The 19,019-nt window shown below is 34.5% G+C and overlaps 1 protein-coding gene across 6 annotated transcripts in view; it reads left to right on the top strand.

Moving 5' to 3' along the window:
• Positions 1 to 19,019, top strand: part of shot (dystonin-like protein short stop) — a 644,554-nt gene that overhangs the window by 174,027 nt on the left and 451,508 nt on the right. Inside the window, exon 1 of one of the 6 annotated variants that reach the window (XM_089648705.1) lies at positions 16,712 to 16,787. The exons of the other annotated variants lie outside the window; for them this stretch is intronic. The gene's annotated coding sequence lies outside the window, so the exon portion shown is untranslated. Of the gene's footprint in view, positions 1 to 16,711; positions 16,788 to 19,019 lie in introns of those variants that run through there. 6 annotated transcript variants of the gene reach the window in all.

Below are 19,019 nucleotides of genomic sequence, written 5' to 3'. Positions count from 1 at the left end.
AGTTTTGACCTATTTCCATTTTGCATTTCAAATGGTTTAAGGTACCCATTTGCACATCTCTGGTTGTGAGGTATAAGTCTATATCTATGATACATACTTATAAGCCAAAAATAGTATGTTATGTCTAAGTGATCAATGCATAAATTAAGTTACGCCCTTAAGGTGATTTTCTCACGAAAACGGCGCTATACGAATAATCCAATCATTATTATTATTATTAAACGTTGTGGGGAGGGGAAAGATATAAGGAATTGGAAGATGAGGAGTACCTGGCTATTCGGATCTGGTCGCCAAATACGGATAAAGCCATTTCAAGAAACGTTTCAATTCTGAATGGTGGTAGTATTTTCCACTCAAGAACGTGAAATAACAGAAATTAATCAAATAAAATTTACTTGCCCAAGGGATGTGAACCCGCGACCTTCGGCTTGCTAGTCGAGAGCTTTACCCCTCGACCACGGAGGAGTTAATTAAGAGGAAGCTACAAGCCAAAAATGTGTATATTCTTGGTATACCTTATATTGTAGATAATAGGCATTAAAATCGCTTGACAAACGGAGTCTAGAAACGTTCGATTTCAAGGACAAAACTGGTTTTATTTATTTTGTAAATAATTTTATAAGAAAGCAAAAAAGTTAATCAAGTGAAACTGTCACACATAATCTTAGCCATAAAACTGTATTTTTTAAAAGTTGTTTCTTTCATGCGTTCATACATTCTATTGAAAAAAAAATTTTTGTAGTAGTTTGCAATTATATTTTTAATTGAGTAATTTATTTATTGATTTGTATTCTACTCAAGCGAAACGATAGGAAAACCTTCAATTTAACTAAAGCATATTTTTTGGTTTACATAATGTACACCAATGCGTAAAGATTAATCAAAATAGTGATTTAGCATTAAGCTTCGCCTTAACTAGCCTATATGTGAGATTAATCAAAATAGTGATTTAGCATTAAGCTTCGCCTTAACTAGCCTATATGTGAGATTAATCAAAATAGTGATTTAGCATTAAGCTTCGCCTTAACTAGCCTATATGTGAGATTATTCAAAATAGTGATTTAGCATTAAGCTTCGCCTTAACTAGCCTATATGTGAGATTAATCAAAATAGTGATTTAGCATTAAGCTTCGCCTTAACTAGCCTATATGTGAGATTAATCAAAATAGTGATTTGGCAGCTAAAAAAATCTTTGCAATATTATCGATCATATTCCTTGCTGCTGTCTGTATCTAGGCCTTCAAACACGAAAGTATTGGTTAAATGTTAAACCAAGTGCTTCCCAAAAGGAAATCATTACCAATCGTATATCACAATATCACATACATACGGAATGTGAATAATGACTTGTTCCTGCATCGTTTTGCCGCTCGGTGCATTTTAAAGTGCAATATCGTACGTAATCTGCGGCTACCGTAAATGATGTGACGGTGATTACTCAGGACGTGCAACGACACCGACTTGTTGCGCCTCCCACGTATTTTGTCACACGTCTGCCTGTACGCCAGCAGATGAATTATTAGTCACTCAGTTTTTGTCAGATTTAAGGTAGGTACCTACGGATTGACGAAAAATTTTGTAATATAATTTCTTTATTAAATTTGTTTATTCCTAGATAACAATTATAATTAAGTATTTCAGTTCTAGAAAATAATGCATGTTATTTAATTTCGTTAAAAAAATAAATTATTTGACATCTTTTTTTCACGCTATATTTTGACGTAATAATAATAAAATAGTATTTTTAGGTTGTTTTTTTTTATTTAATTTTAAATGAAAAACCTATTTTGGGATTATAGGTTCATATTTTGGGTTAAGTAAGAGATGAAACAAAACTAACCTTAATGCTAAATCACTATTTTGATTAATCTTTAAAACTAATTGGTGTACATTATTAATAAATAAAAAAATTCTTTAGATAAATTGAAGGTTTTCCCGTCGTTTCGTTTGAGTAGAATACAAATAAAATAATGAATTACTAAAAAAAAATATAAATGTAAACTACTAAAATAAAAAAAAAAATTCTTCAATAGAAATGTATGAACGCGTAAAGGAAAAAAAAAACAGTACTATAGCTAAGATTATCTGTGACAGTTTCACTTGACTAACTTTTTTGCTTTCTTCTAAAATTATTTACAAAATAAATAAAAACCATTTTTGTGCTTGAAATCGTACGTTTCTAGACTCCGTTTGTCAAGCGACTTTAATGCCTATTACCTACAATATAAGGTATACCAAGAATATACACATTTTTGGCTTGTAGCTTACTCTTAAAACTTTACATCATTAACAATTGCAATATAAACTGTTAAATTACACACCTATACACTACACATATCACCCGGTAATTACGGAATATACATACCACATACAAAACATTACAAGGAAACATATTATAGGTGACCCAACATGAAATAAGTAATATCTGTAAATTGTTTCATCACTCTAATGGTGCTGCCACACGCAAAGCTCACATCAAAAGTTAATGTACAGCGCATCATCTTTTCTACCGACACACGACGCTATCAAATATTTCTTCCTATGGTAGGAGAGGGGGTCAGTTGAATTCGAGAGCGGCCGAGGAACATAATTTCATCTGTCAAAGTGACAACTTTACTTACTGACAGCTTGAGCACGTTTTCGAAATGGATGATACTTGTCGCCTATTGCTGGATCTGTTGGACAGCTCATCCTCAGATGATGATGCCGCCAACTATATAATTATAAATGCTATTTATAAACTGTTTAGATTTTAAACAATCTGCGCGTAAATAGCGCATTTTCACATAACCTGACATAACCTCTCCGTCGAATCAGGAAATTCGCAGTTCGCATGCCGATCGACGAAAGCGACATATAATAAATTATTGTAAAATAAGCTCACGTCGATTTCTAAAAATGTCGAAGGCAAAGGCGGCAAGGACCAACACCAGGGCAGGGAACAAGAAGAGAGCACGAGAGCTGACGAGAGCAAACCAGATTACCCAGTAAAACAATTGAAAACAATCAACAAACGAACAAACTAGAAGCTTCTCTATGTAGGTATCGGGCCGTCCAACTTTATCAAAAAACCGAATGATATTACCAAATAAACATACTGAGTTAAAAATATGATTAATTTTGAAAGGGCGAAAATTTGTTTACTTCAAATTCAAATATTGATTATATTTATATTTTAAATATATGTTAAGTATGTTTGCCAAATAAAGTTTTTTTATGTTTCTAAATTTACTAGCACACATGACGATATGAGCTAACATAATAAATAAGAAATGCATTATTAGGCTGCTTATGTCATGGCTGTCAAAGGGAACACGGAACTTAGTTGGTACTTGGTAGCTCCGCAATTAAAATGACCCCCTCTCCTTTTTACGGTGGAGAGGGGGACGCATAACTTTTCAAATATCGCGTCGGGAGCGGTTACGTAAAATAAATTCGGTTAGCGAAGTTCAGAACCACACTTATAGCGCGTTATCTTTTTACGTGTGTCGGGTCTGTATGGGATTGTATGGCGAGCGCTATTGTGCTTTATATTATCTGTTGATGTGAGCTTTGCGTGTGGCTGCACCATAACAAATGTATTGTTCGTTTCTATAATATCAAATAAATATATGACTACATTCCACAGTAGTCGACGGTGTTATCGTAATGTTATACCTTTCCTATACCTTGTTTTAAATCAACCCTTTTAAGCCGTTGACTATTAACTAATCGTACCTACAAGCGATTAGTTCCTAAACAAACTGCAAGCAACATCAAAATTATCTACTGTCAACTCTATCGTCCAATCTTGAAGCAGTTCTGACCACTATATAGTAATATATTATCGTCATTACTATCATTTGCACGGCGTTATCCGTATTCCGCGCACGTCCCACTGCGCATGTAACGCAGAACACGGACTAGATTGCATCTTAACGCAAATACTTGTGTATAAGGCATGCACAAAGTTGGAAACTACACGTTGATTGATCGACGACATGGTATCACAAGACATTAATCTTTTACGAAATCTGGTAGCACAATACATGTTTTTAAGGCGATGCCATACGTAGTAATGCAAAATCATGTGTTTTTGGTTTGAAAATTTGGTCGCCTAGAAATGTTTCAGATGCTTTAATTAATTACTGCGAGTAGAATACATCTTGGCCTTTGAAATAATCGAGTATTTTTTAGATAAGTTTTTTTATAAGCCCAGAAAAAAATAATGTATAGGCCTATGAAAACTGCTTTAAAGTTCAAAATCTCCTACTTACGAACCCATTTTCGGTTATGATTTTATTGTATAATGTGGCAAATTAAGTTATTTATAAAATGATCGAAAATTTTTAAAATATTTATGCCTGAACATCCACAAAATAAAATAAAAGGCACTTTTTGGCCATGTTTTTTTCTTGCATAAATCAAAACAGGCGGATGGTGTTAAGCGGGAATTTAAACCTTATCGCCATCTACGTAAGGGTTGTTATTGATAGCGGCTCAATTTAAAATATTACACGACGTAGTGCATCGCCTTAAACGATTGTGGCATTTGTGCAAGTGATCATAATGATTTTCTTCACCTTTAGTCTTGTTGGGGTACCAGGGTTGCACTGCCTCCACATGTTCCTATCTTACACTACTTCGGTGGCCTTAGCTTCGATGTTTTAATCGACAATTATTTTAATTTTAATAAAACGGTGACAGCTTACATAGTTTTCGTAAGCACACAGGCCCAGAGACATCCAAAATATAAAATCTGGGTATCGTTTCGACTAGCTGGAGTCAAACGACCTGACCATATTTTTACAACCAGGAGGGTTCAATAGACAACGACATCATTCGTACGTTGACCGCTGAAGAGCGCACATTGTAATATTCAGATCCTGCTCAGAAAAGTAAAGTTCGTTAAAGTAAGGCAACGGTTAGCAGCGCAGTCCACTGTTGGACTTTTCTGCGCAGGCTCTGAATGTTCGTTTTTAACCGAATCGCCTTCAAATTTGGTGCGTAGCGACGCAAAAATGAGTTAAGTATTCAATTTTGGAAACAAGTCCAAACTTTTCTTTACCTGATTTGGGATTTGTAGTTAAGTTTTTACGCAGCCAGCAATTGTAAATAGGACTAGTAATTCGTGATTATATTTTCGATGATTGAATAGTGGTATTACAATTTCATTTATTGACAAATCCAAGGGAAACGTCCTGTAGTCTCCTCGCTACTTGGTTTGTTCACATTGCCCCGATGTGCTAATCAATCAATTTGGAGGTTCATTGCATGGGCCCACTGTGCTATCTCCCATATCTATTTGATAAAATTAATCTGGGTTGTCATTTGATATTCGGCTGTCTCCTGGTTTCACAATTAGTTTTCCCAGGTAGCTGAGCCTTGTTCCCATCAGGGCGGGACATGGAAACCAAAGGTAAATTAGAGTCTTCATTCTCTTCACATTTCCTGCATTTATTGTTGTTTTCCACTCCCAACAGCTTCACGATTCTACTGACGTGGCAGTGTCCCGTTAGTAGTCCTGCCAGTTCCCTCAGTGAGTGTACTGTCCACATTGAGTTGGTAGTTGTCTGCTTCATCTAGGACTCTAGGGTTTTGTCCGTTTATGAATACTTACTTCGTATTGTCTAATTCTGTGTGGCCTCTCGTATTCCTTCCAGTGCTGGGATTTGACCCATCTTTCAATTTGCATTTTGGTGTAACCCTATAGCCTACGGCCGGCTCCAATCTGGCGATGTTAGGATAATTGTCAAATACTACATTATTCCAACATTTTTTGTTTTATTTTTAAGCACTTTCACAGGTATACTCCAAATCATATTTGTCTAAACTCAAACATTGACATTTTTTCGGAGTCACTGCCCAAATTCAAACTTGGCATCTTGTCAATAATATAAACTGTTCAATGCGCATACATACAAAACGCACATATACAAACACTCACACACACACCTATATACTACACACGTCACCTGGTAATTAAGGAATAAACATACCACTTAGCAGACATTACAAGGAAACATATCATAGGTACCCAACATGAAGTATCTAATTCCTGTATATTGTTTCATCGGGACGGACGGCGAATGGCAACCCTGTAACAAGCGTGCTGATTATAATTTACCTCTCATTAGCTGGTAAAGTTCTTGTCAATCGTCCTATTTAAAATAGATACAGACCCCAATACGTGCCTGCATTCAAAAACACGGAACTCTTATGAATAATTCATTATAATATAAAATTTTGCACGGAGAGGTCCATATTGCAAACAATAATCACTGATTCACCTGCAGTGTACAGACCATCATACTTGTGGCACAGTGACCTCTGGCGACCTTCCCCAAATTCGGAAGGTCGAGCTGATGCTGCCGATGCAATAATGAGATGCGTCACCGTGCAATGCAATGATAACTGATGAAATGATTAATGAGAAATTGTGACATTGGAATGCATTAAAAATACTAATGTCGCTTGCATTTTTCTGAGTGTTAGCGCACTTGAAGTGAAAGAAGTAAACGTACCTGCGTGAAATTCCGTAAATATATTTAGGGAATTAATAATGACTGGATATAAAAAGATTTTACTCGAAATTCTAAATGTGTTTTTTTTGTATTTTTTTAATTGAACATAATTTGAAAATAGTTTTTTTTGTACACGGAGAAAACTTACTAACATAAAATTTTGCTAATTTATTAAAATTCTGGTTAAATTATTCGTATTCCTGTTAAAAACTGGACTGCAGGCCTTTAGCGAATGAGTTAACAGATTTTCTAACAAAGTATCAGTAAAACGAAATGAGGACGTTGGAGCACGTTCATAAAAATATTATCGCATTTCTTCATTATATTTATCAGAAAAATAACACCTGCATGAACACGTGTTTCGAATAAACTCATATTTTATCAGGAAATGGATTGCCATCACGTTTTTAACAGAATTTCAATAATCAGCCGTACTCAATTTTCTCCGTGTATGGCACAAAAGTATACTTTTTCAGCCAAATAATTTTATTCGAAATTTGACATATTTGAAAACTCATACCCTACAGAACATTTGGTTGAAGGTTAAATTAATAATTCAGGTTCTATGATTTCAGGTGTTATTTGTTCGCTTTATCGCAAATCGATTATTCATTGAAATTTTGATTAATAGACACAATCATAATGATCAGCAAAATATTGACTCAATTAAAATTAATATTCACCAAAAAGTTATAAAAAGACATTCTTTTTCGTGATCCGTTGATCAATTCCGATGTAGAGTAAAATAAATTATTAAGCTTCGTTTACACCAAAGTCTTCCACTAAGTTTTCCACAAGTTGCGGCAATTTGTTGCTTTTTCTACAAAATACAGCAACTTTTTCTGTCTTCCGCTTGTGGAGAGACAAATCTTCCACTAAATTTTGGCCTCCCGCGGAGTGTCGGTAAAGATCAAAGAAAGTTGACAACTAAAAGTGGAAGATTTGTTGCTGCGCGCTTTGCGCTAGCAACTTGTAGGAAACTAGTGGAGAACTGTTCCCCCTCCACGCAAACTTACAAACTTCAATAACAAACAGTGAAATGGTTAATTTTGAGATTTTAAATAAATTAAATGAAAATACTTGTTACATATTATCATATCTCTAGTATACTGTATACATATATCATCACTCTAGTATACTCTCTCTTTCTTTTTTGATAATATGTGTGAATACATGTGAAGTTCTGTATTTAATAGCATAATTTTTATAACTGTCCTGGGTACTGAGGTATCGAAACCGGTAGAGAGTAAAATGTATCAATAAAGTGACTTTAAACCAAGTATTTTCTGTATTTTGCTGCCACAAGCTGTCTTAAATCAACCATCAATCGGTATCACATTTCTTGTTTAAGCAAGCACATTTTTGCCAGACAGTTTAATTTAGGATCCAATTTTTATTAAATACTAGTGGACCCCGGAATGCTTCGCTATTGCTAATGTCTTTCTCGATCGTCTCCGACTTCTTCCATCATTCACTACTGTATACCACATTGTTACTGTTAAAAAACTACATTACATCGACTCAGTATCTCATTCCAGTGCAGAGATATTGCGTTAAGTATTCTTCGGGCGTCCCCGACTTCTTTTATCATTCAAACTACTCTCAAAACACTCCGGGCACAAATAAGAACAAACGTTGAAATTCTCATCGATATTCATCGACTACTTTTCGAGTTTTGCTAGCACGAACATGCGCAGACTGTATTTTTAAAAATTAAGATAATTAAATGCGTAACTCTTTCTTTCTGATATTCAAAAAAGCTTATCCTTTACAGAGCATTAGTTTGTATTTTACAAATCTTTTTTTTTTTTAATTTTTGCCCTTCAATCCCGCGGTAACAGTTATTCAACCAATCTGTACATCGTAGATTATTCAATAAATCGTAATGCACACTATTCAATCAATCGTACAGTATTAAATCAATCAAATATAGTCCTACGTTGTTCAATCCATCGTAATCGAACGCTGTACAATAATCGTAATTTACGTTATTCAATCATAATCGTTGAATCGTTTCTAATATATTTTTTAATCAATCATAGTTGTGCGGCAATCAATCAATCGTAAACATAAACGTCAAGTGTACGATATATTTAGTGCACAACTAAAATGTTTGTTGCAGTTTTACAGTTATTAGTTATTATGAATTACCGTAGTATGGGGCAACTTTTGAATTGGGGGGCGACTTTGATCATCGCGCATATCTGCATAATTCTCGCTACCACTCAGAAATTGCACGTTGTTTTCGGGCCTCGTGGACTCAACGACGCTTGAAAATGAATGGAAAATTGGTCGGTTTCCAGTTATTTATTTATTTATTTAAACGCCATAAAATAGCTTTTACAAAAGAATGATACATCGGATTATAAGCATACAGTGGAACACAGGAGAAAATTAGTAATTAATTACAGAACAAGTAGTATGTACACAAAAATATTATTGCAAGTGACACAGTTTTTAATAGAAGTGCAGTAAGACAGTACATAATTAAAAGAAATATCTACTAGTGTACCAATAATTGAATGAATACTAGGTTTATAAAGACCTGACATAAATCGAGGTATGAGGTGCTTATGATAATTGATAGTAATTAATATAAAATAAATTATATGGAAGTATAGAAATCAGAGAATATTTTGTTTGAACAGAATATTAAAATGTTTAGTAAAAATTGACTTGTTAACATGTATAATCTAGCAAAAATATTATAATAGAGTAATTAGTAGTGAGTTTATTGTTATCTTCAAAATAAATTCTACTTGGAACAGCTGGACAGGTATCGCAATTTGGCTTTAATAGTTCAGGTCTGTCAGCGATTTAATGATACTAAAAAGTTATATAATATATTCAAACATATTTTTAAGATATTTTAGACAAGAGAAAAATGTAAATATATTTTATGAATTCCTAAACGGTTAAAATAGTATCGTGTGATACATTATATGAACACATTACATATTCGAACTCGGATTTAGAAAAAAAGTGATTGGCGTTTTGCTGTAAAAAGCTTGTTATAAAAATGGTATAACAAAGTCACTCTACTTCGAAAGGTTTTTGACTCTTCCAACATATATACCTACAATTTTTTTACATATATTGCTATAGTACATGTGCAATAAATTTTCCGACACACATAATTTAAAAATATATATCATTGAATAAATTGATAATGCTATCAACTATAAACGAAACAGAACAAGACACAGACAATAAAAAAAAGATAATGGTCACAACTAGGAATCGAACCCAGGATCTCTCGTCTTACCGGGACAGCGTCTTAATCACTCGACCATTGGAGCCTAGTTATTAAACGCCATACTGGTGATTTCATATCATCATCATCAAATTCATAATTAACTTGCAATTAATTTTTTCCCTTATTTTTGAATGATCAAAAATTTCTAATGAATTGATTTGTAAACTGGATATTGTCTCGGATAAACATGTCCGATTTTTATTTATATGGAATACCAGGTAATGATGTTCCAGGTCATAAAACCACATTCGGACATTAAGAAATTACATTTATAAAAACTTAACAACATGCTTTCCCCAGACATAAAGCGAATAAAATTTTTTAATGATTACAAATCATGAATAAAAATCTGGCTGAAAGAGATTAATGAAAAACGCTGGAAAACATTAAAAATGACATAGAAAACAAATAAAACAAAAATTAATAACTTTAGTCCACCTCACAGGTCACCCCAGTGAGGAGTAGGTACTAAGAAATATATTTTCCCATACACATATTTTGAATATACAATGTATTAATAAACCGACTGACTTTTTGCTATCTTTCATGTCTCGTTTGGATTTTTTGATATTATCTTCTTCTTCAATGATATATTATATTGATAGGTAAAACATTAAAAAGTTATGACAATAATAATGAAAAAAAATATTATTACATAGTAGTTGAAAATGGATAAAAATCACCCCATTTTACATTTTAATTCACATTTCCCGTAATTTTTATTTTTTGTGTAATAGTTTGTATGGTCTTTTGTGTGTGTGGTACCTACACCTTTTGAATGTATGAAGTCTAAACGGTGCATTATTTAGAATGGGTGCAGTATGCGATTGCGGAAGTCTGTATGTGGCAAAAGTATTACATATAACAGGGCTTCCCTAACTGTGAGTCGCGACGCCCCGGGGCGCCGCGGGATCATCCCAGGGGCGTCGTGAGGCAATCTTTATAGCGTCTTCCACACGCACACTTCGGAGAACAATTAAATGATCTCAATAAGTCTTTGTAGGGAAATAATACTCACATATTACAACTGGCAGATAAAATCACTGGGTTTCAGAAGAAGTTGCTCTTATGGAAAAGAAAATTAGAAGAAGATCAAGTAAGTTCCGAATGCTTCCCTGCTTTACAAGGCATTCTACAAGAAAAATCGACAGAAATTCTCGATCCTTCTTTAAAAATAATATTTACACAGCACTTGTCATCTTTGAGCGAACATTTTGAAAAATATTTTCCCGAAAATCTGGAGCAATATGACTGGGTTAGAAACCCTTTTCAATCGACCTCACCATCAACACTTTCGACAGCAGAAGAAGAACAGTTAATAGAATACGTAAACACCTCAGCACAGGTTCTCCTAGTGAGGTGTTCACGAAACATACAATATTACTCACATACAGTATCATACAGGGCGTCACAGTTGAAAAAAGTTTGGGAAGCCCTGACATATAATATTATTTTAGCACGAGTCAGTCGCACCGCTTGACACGGTTAACTTTGCAGTCGGTGGCGTCTGTAATGCATATATTGTGGATAGTGAAATACGATCCGGAGATGGGGAAAGTTGGGCATTGTCTGGCTACATGTATCTAGCCTACACACACAGCTAAGGTGATTTCAAGCAACGTTTCGATTCTAAACGCTGTTCTTCCGCCAGGGCGATACTAAGGATGAGGCTCGGTAACTGTAGGTACGCCAGATGTTTTCAACGGAATTCTCGGAAACTCGGAAGGCCCTAACAAGTGCCCAGGGTAATTTATTATCCCGACCGTCGCCTTTTATTGCGGGCACAATGCACCACTAACACAATCACCAGGAACAAGATTACATGGAGATGAATGATGGACTTGCAGAACGTCGCAGCGGTGCTGCCAAGGTCTGTTATCTATGTGAGGATACTGTGTCAGCGCTTAATTAGCAGCAGACACATACCTGGACGGATGACGAACCTCGTGCTGGCACTGTTGGTGGACGCGGTGCACTCTTTCGCTGCAGCAGCTGGTCCAGTTTCCTCACCACCTAGGATTCTTTCTGCAGAGTCTCCATCTTCGTGTCACCTGTTTCTGTACTTCATCAACTGTTCCTGTACTTATTTTAGTTAACTTAATTTCAATTTATTTGTGCCTCCATCAACGGTAAAGCGCCCCTGAGGTGATATCTCACAAAAGCGGCGCTATACAAATTGTCCAATAAATAAATAAAGGTATTTAAAGAAATGAAGTAATTACATATAAAATCGTATTTACATCGGGTTTTTATATATTAAGAGATTTGAATACTACTCTTCCATAGAAGCGCTAACTTGTGTTTGGAAGAGGATTGCACAGTACATTATTGTAGTTATTTATAAGCAATTAATAATATGATAGATATTACGTGTTGTAGTAAATACATCACAGAGAGGAAGTAAAAAATAGTTACGTTATATGTTTGATAGATGTGATATAAGTGTAAGTAGTTTAAGTAGATAAGTAATATACTTTATACAGATAAGGGAATATCTACGACTGTAGAACGTGCCGCAAATATATTATCGTATGTTAATTAAATATGAAATGAAAAGCCTATATAAATATTATTTTTAACATAAAATCTATGGATTTGAACCCGCTATCTTTGGATACGAAGTCGAGGATTTTTAACGCTCTGCCAGCAGGTGCTCTGTCACAGATACAAATATTCTTCTGCTAATAAAGCAACAGAATTACACATTATAAAAATGTGAGAAATAGTGTTTTATTTAGTTATTTGGCTGAAACACGTACGCTTCGGAGCGGCGGTACCACGCGCCGCTTCATGCCGTCGCGCAGAAAAGTCTCACACTGGACTGCGCTGTAAACCGTTACCTACGTTTCAGCGCGGCTACCTGGAGTGGCGCGTGGTACCGCCACTCCGAAATGTACATGTGGCAGGGCCTATTAAAGACAATATATTAACGTATATATACAGATTATAGTAAAGCTTTTGACTTAGTTATTCATGATATCTTGCTGAGAAAACTTTTACAAATCGGTGTACACGGAGACCTCCTCAGATGGCTCTCGTCCTATATTGCAAACCGTAGCCAAGCAGTAGTCATCGGTGGCTATAAATCGAACTGGGAAACCGTGCCGTCGGGAGTACCCCAAGGGTCATTATTGGGACCATTACTCTTTAATATATATATTAATGACATTGGAAAATGTTTTCATCACTCCAGAACTTTATTATACGCAGATGACATGAAAATATTCTCCCCTGTCACGTGTATCAATGAGTGTACCCGCGTGCAAGAAGATCTAAATCGCCTAAATATTTATTGTGCAGAACACAACCTGCAAATAAATGTAAAAAAATGTGGCACCATCAGCTTCACCCGAAATAAAAATCCCATTTCTTTTAATTACTCCCTTAACGGCACAATACTGAGCAAAATGACAGAGGCTAAGGATCTGGGAGTAGTGTTAGATCCGAAATTACTTTTTGAGCGCCATATCGAATCCATGGTTGCAAAAGCTTCCAAGGTACTTGGCTTTGTACTCAGAACCTGCAAACATTTTAAAAAAGTAAATACCATGAAAATGCTGTACTTTGCTTATGTACGCAGTTCTCTGGAGTACGCCTCTCAAGTATGGAATCCCATGTATAAGTCACACATAGAAAGGATTGAGAAAGTGCAATATCGTTTTCTACGATACCTTGATTTTCGGGCCTATCGTCCTCATCTGAGTCACGAGGAGTCAGCAGCGTTTTTCAGGATTTCGTCACTGGAAAGTCGTAGAAACTCCGCAGACGTACTATTTTTACAAAAAATTGCCACCTCTGTGATAGATTGCCCGGAATTACTTGAAAGAATTCAATTAAGAATACCCATCAGACAAACCAGACAAAATCACACATTAAACATCCCTCAATGTAACACGAACTCAAAACAAAATGCTTTTATTCACCGTGCTTCATACAATTTTAATACTTCATACTGTGAATTAGACTTATTTAACTCAGCACCCCACAATTTCAAACCTAAAATCAATAAATAATTATATTATCATTTTTATTTTTTATTACGTACATGATACACATTACACAGACTAGATCCATCCCATACCCCTCCCTTCCCCATCCCATCCCAATAGGCTAATGTAACTTTTTTATTACATAAATATTATATATTCACTAAATAATTAAAATACTTAAGTGAAAACCTATTATTGGTTAAATAATTAACACTTAATACACCATACTTTGTAATTATTATAACTGTTGGTTTTCCAAATAAAATAAAATAAAATAAAACCTTCAGAAAGTGGTCAGAGCACTTCCTCGTCGGGGAAGTGCTCTGACCACTATGCTAATTCGAACGTATTTTAACTCCTTGAGTATTTCACATCATTAAAATTTTCAATAATAATTCTTATGTCCAATTATCATACATTTTAACAAGTTGTTTTCGTGAACATAAATATTTTATTAGTATTTAACAACTAGAAATTATAATGGTACGTATACATTCGCAAACTGAAACTCTAAAGAAAGAACGAAGCAACTGCAAGCTACGTTTCACGCCATTTGCGGTTGCTTGAAGTTCAGTTCGACAGTTCGGCTCGCGTATGTATACGTAGCATAATGTTAGCAATCTTTAAATGTTCCGTAATTTTTTTATTTTATTATTATTATAGCAATAAGTTATGTTATTATATTGGTAGGCCCCATAGGTCAAGGACGTATCTTAAAGTGGTCGGATGCTGCCAGAGATACACCGTTACGTTACTCGAGATCCAAGTACATCATACCTACATACACTGAACTTCGATACGTCTGTATGGACCTATGTTTATTGTATGTACCATCTTAGTTGTAAGGTCAATGAACAGAAAACACCTAGAAGTGTGCTAGCAATACCGATTTCAAAGAAGTACTGTTCACTGTTTACTGGTTAGTAAGAAGTGCGCCATTTTGCACTTTCGACTCCTAAGCCCCAGACAAGCCAGTGAAATCACATGAGTACAGATATGATGTCGGCGCAGTCGAATAGGGTTGCCAGAGTGATAGAAAAACTCTCAGTAACGCTCTGGTGAAAGATCACAATTTGAAAACTGTATCGAAATGGTTTTTGCCGTGTTTGGTGACCAAATATGCATAGCCAGGCACTCCCCAACCTTGATTTTCCCAATCTCGTTCCCCTCCCCAAACCTTTCGTATACAGGCCTATAAATGGATTCATTCATTCCTACGGCCACCGTGGTCGAAGGTTAAGAATCGTGACTAGCAATCTGGAGGTCTCGAGTTCAAATCCCAGCGTGCGCAAGTAAATTTTATATGATTAATGTGTGTTTTTTAGCGGCATGATCCAGAGTGTAAGATACTCTCAGTATCGCCCTGGTGTTAGACCACCATTCAGATTTGAAACGTTGCTTGAAATGGCTCTTTTATTTGGTGACCAGATCTGAATAGCCAGATGCTTCCCAACATTCCTCTTACCCATTTCATTCCCCTCCCCTCTACATTCAGCCTCACAGCATACCCGAATCGGGGAAGTCATAGTCTCACTGGCTTCAGACGGTTAGGTGCAGTTGTGGTATACACTAAAAAAATATTATTTCATGTACATTGTTGAGGTTTCTTCGGGCACACGAAAACGCCCACTATACGCTTCTATCTGTTTATGTGTTCTGTGTGTTGTGTAATGTTGTTGCGCGTGTGGACTTTATGGTATTTTGATGGTAAAGTATGGTACCTACGTCTTATGGAAGAGGTAAATTGGTAGAAAACAGGTATTTCTTGTTGGATACCATGATTCCGGATATGGAAAATAATTCTAGATTTATTCATTACTGGTGGTCCAGTGCCCGGCGTTGTCCGGGTTAACAACATTTCTAAAGCAATTACAAATGTTTTCAGGAATCCAATTTATTATGATATTTTTTTAATGCGCAATAATATGTATTTTATATTAAATCAGGTGTTTACATACGAGTACAAGAGTATGAATTTATTTAAAATTATTATAGAAAAAAAACACAATTTAATATATTTATAATTACCGTAAGTAAATGAAATCCTCAGCACGGGAGATCCCAGTGAGGATATCATTTTCACTATTTGTTACAAAAAAATATGATAATAAAACACTTATTATTATTATTATAAATAAAATATTACACATTTCAAATATGGAATAAAAATAATTTTCTTGTAAAACATAATATTAATTTGCAGGAGGTTTGCAGGATTGATAATTGCATGTTAGTTTAAAAGCGCAGACCTTTACTTGTCGAATAAGAAGTTATAGTTACCTAAGAAATTTAAACAAAAGAAATACGCATTTCTTATACAGAATGCATTAAAATAATTAGGTAGGTACTTATTGAGTTAATTAAGTTCCAATTTTGAAAATGCCAATTAAAATAATTTTCTGTTAAAATATTTACTATAGGTTGGGTACCTTGTCGCTTGAATTCTGCACACAATCAGTTCCAATTTTGAAAATGACGCTTAAATTCATAGCAAATTCGAGTTTATTGAACCAGAGTTACAATCACAGACACAACCGAAATTAGTATTTTTCGTATTATTAGTATTCGTTTGACTAGATTTGAATAAGTATAAAAAATTATATAAATTCGTAATAAAAAAATTATAACATACATTATTTCCAATTTTAAAAAGGTCACCAACAAGAAACTTAATACCGTTTAAAATTAATTTATGAACATGGTCTGTGTTGTTACAATTTTAATACCTTATCAAATAAATATTTGATAAAGAAAATGTCTCTTAACAATTAAATAATAATGCATATATTTTAATAAATAATTATGATCGAACAGTTGGTTTTTAAATTTCGTACTTCGTGCATCTTCGGTTTTCTCCGCCGGTCTTCGACAATTCCCGTCCTTCGGCTATCGTCGCGTCCGTCGGCAATAACACTACCTGCCTTACCTCTTTGTACTCTGTTTAGAGAGCCGGTTCTAGCCGCTAGTATGTGGGCAGATATTTGGCCGGCAGCACGCCACCTGTACTTATAGCCCGTCGTGTTTTGCCGCGATGAAAAAGTATGTCGCGTACACAATTATTTTAACATAACCTAACTTAAAAAACAAATTCAACATATGCTTTTATACTGTTTTCCCGCCATGAAAATGTATGTCGCTTATACGTTTATCAGACAATGAATCATTTTAACATAACCTAGAAACAAGTAAAATAATTTTACTGTTTTTAGTTGTTATCATTGTTGTGAATTGTTGGCAAAACGCCGGCGCCATTTTGTTTTAAACGTCAGTTTGAGTTGTTATTGTTCTGATATTGTGCGTGTCCGTGTTCGATTGTGAACATTGTTTTCTTTTAATGTGATTTCATGAACACACGCTAAATCCACATAATAATATAAAGGTGTACCCCAAGGTTGTACCTATAAGACTGCATTAATTTTTTACAAAAGTGTGATAAAAGTTACATAATAATTTTTTTTTAAATATAATATGCACCTAATTAGATAACTATTACTTAAATTATTATTTGATTTATTCATCAGTTGTGTAAGTATGAGTGCATTGTTTCCAGTTTAATTGCTTTATTTTAGAAAGTGTGTTATTCAGAGCTCTCTGAAATGCGTTATATATTATTAAAAATTTGCATTTCACTGTTTATGACTGAAATAATATGGTATAAGTTTTGAAACAATTTTTATTACAGCATAATGTTTTAGCAATGCATTGAATATTTTTATAATTTTGTCTGTTGTTTCTCCTTTCTCTTTTTATCTAGGTAAAAACATATTTTAAAATTAAAAATTATTTTTTAATGTAGGTTATGTTTAAAAAATATATTAAGTTCATTCAATTATTCTGCAAAAATATCATTGTTGATGTCTAACCGTTTTAAATTTAGACGACAACATAAAGAAACTGCGATTTTCATGACAGCTATTTCGACATTTTTCAATAAATTCGACGTAATCATTTAAAGATTTTTTGCTAGGGCGATATTGAAAGTAGGTACCATTTATTTTATTTGGAGCTGAGAACTAACGATGAAATTTAAAAAAAAATACATTTAACCCATATTTGATTTGTCAAAATTTTATGCAGCAAATTTTACTAATAAAATTTTCGAACGGTGAGCTCCGGCGTCGCGAAATTTGCACCGAATCAGGAATTCCTAGATTAGATGGAAAAATTAAACGAGCTCTCTCTTGATCGTATTGTTTTCGTTCTTTATGACCACTGTTCAGAAAATTCCCAGTAGTGTGATCTTTACAGATTCAAAGTTAACTAATAAAACCAATTTTATGATATAAATAGATACTAATATAAAGTATTTTCAAAAACTATGAATACCATTTAAAATCTGTGGAAGTTTATTTTTCTGAAATATGTATTTTTTTTTTATTTTCATTCATATCTATTGATTTCAAAAACGATATAAAACGAAACGGTTCCAACTGGCTACAACGTCATTATGACAAAGAAAACGCCAATGTCTGGTAAGACAACTGTCACCAACGTCGCTCGGCGTGACGTCAGCGCCGCCGAATTCACCAATAAAAAAACGAACATGTTGTTTTGGCGGCAAATCGTAAATGGCACATTTATAATCGTTGTAGAAAAATTTTATGTCAGCATAAAAATACCCTCATTATCATATTTTTATCATGAATTAAAAAAAATACCCGATTAAATAAAAAAATAAAACTTTTTGTCTCCTAGGCTAATGAAATTTATAATCTGTTCAAGAAATTCCATTTCAATGCCTAGATTCCTTCTATACGCTTGTCTCTCCAGTGTTTATGTATGAACATGTTTGTAGAAATGTTCTCACAAAGCGATGCCATTTTCTCATGGCCTTGAAAGAACTAACGGTGAACATAACACAATGAGTGACAACTATTGTGTACTTTTATTTGAGTTGAATGGCAGTAAGGCATGGGATACGATTACAATGCTAGGCTGATTTATGCCTAGTAAATCGTCATTCAAATCGAACCAATAGCTGTATTGTTTTTCTTCCCCACATTCGGCGACAAAACAAATTCTACATTTAAAATAAAATAATTTGTTATGATTTGAGGTTTTCACGTCTACAAATTTATATTTTATTTTTTCTGGCCTGACCATAGACATATGAATATTAGTAGACCTGCCCTAAGTGATTAAAAGCGTATTATCCCCACTCCCCATACCGGTTCCATTGGAGCCGGCTGGGCTCGCGTATGGCCTCAAGTGAAATTTGAAAACGTGACGTCATCATTCTTGTGCGAACTATGGTCGAGGCATCATCGGTTC

Source organism: Hesperophylax consimilis, chromosome 28, assembly GCF_061612785.1.
Source record: "Hesperophylax consimilis isolate HC1 chromosome 28, BYU_Hcon_1.0, whole genome shotgun sequence".
Lineage (NCBI taxonomy): Eukaryota > Metazoa > Arthropoda > Insecta > Trichoptera > Limnephilidae > Hesperophylax > Hesperophylax consimilis.
Note: the sequence above shows the minus strand (reverse complement) of the source record. Positions and strands in the feature narration are given on the sequence as shown.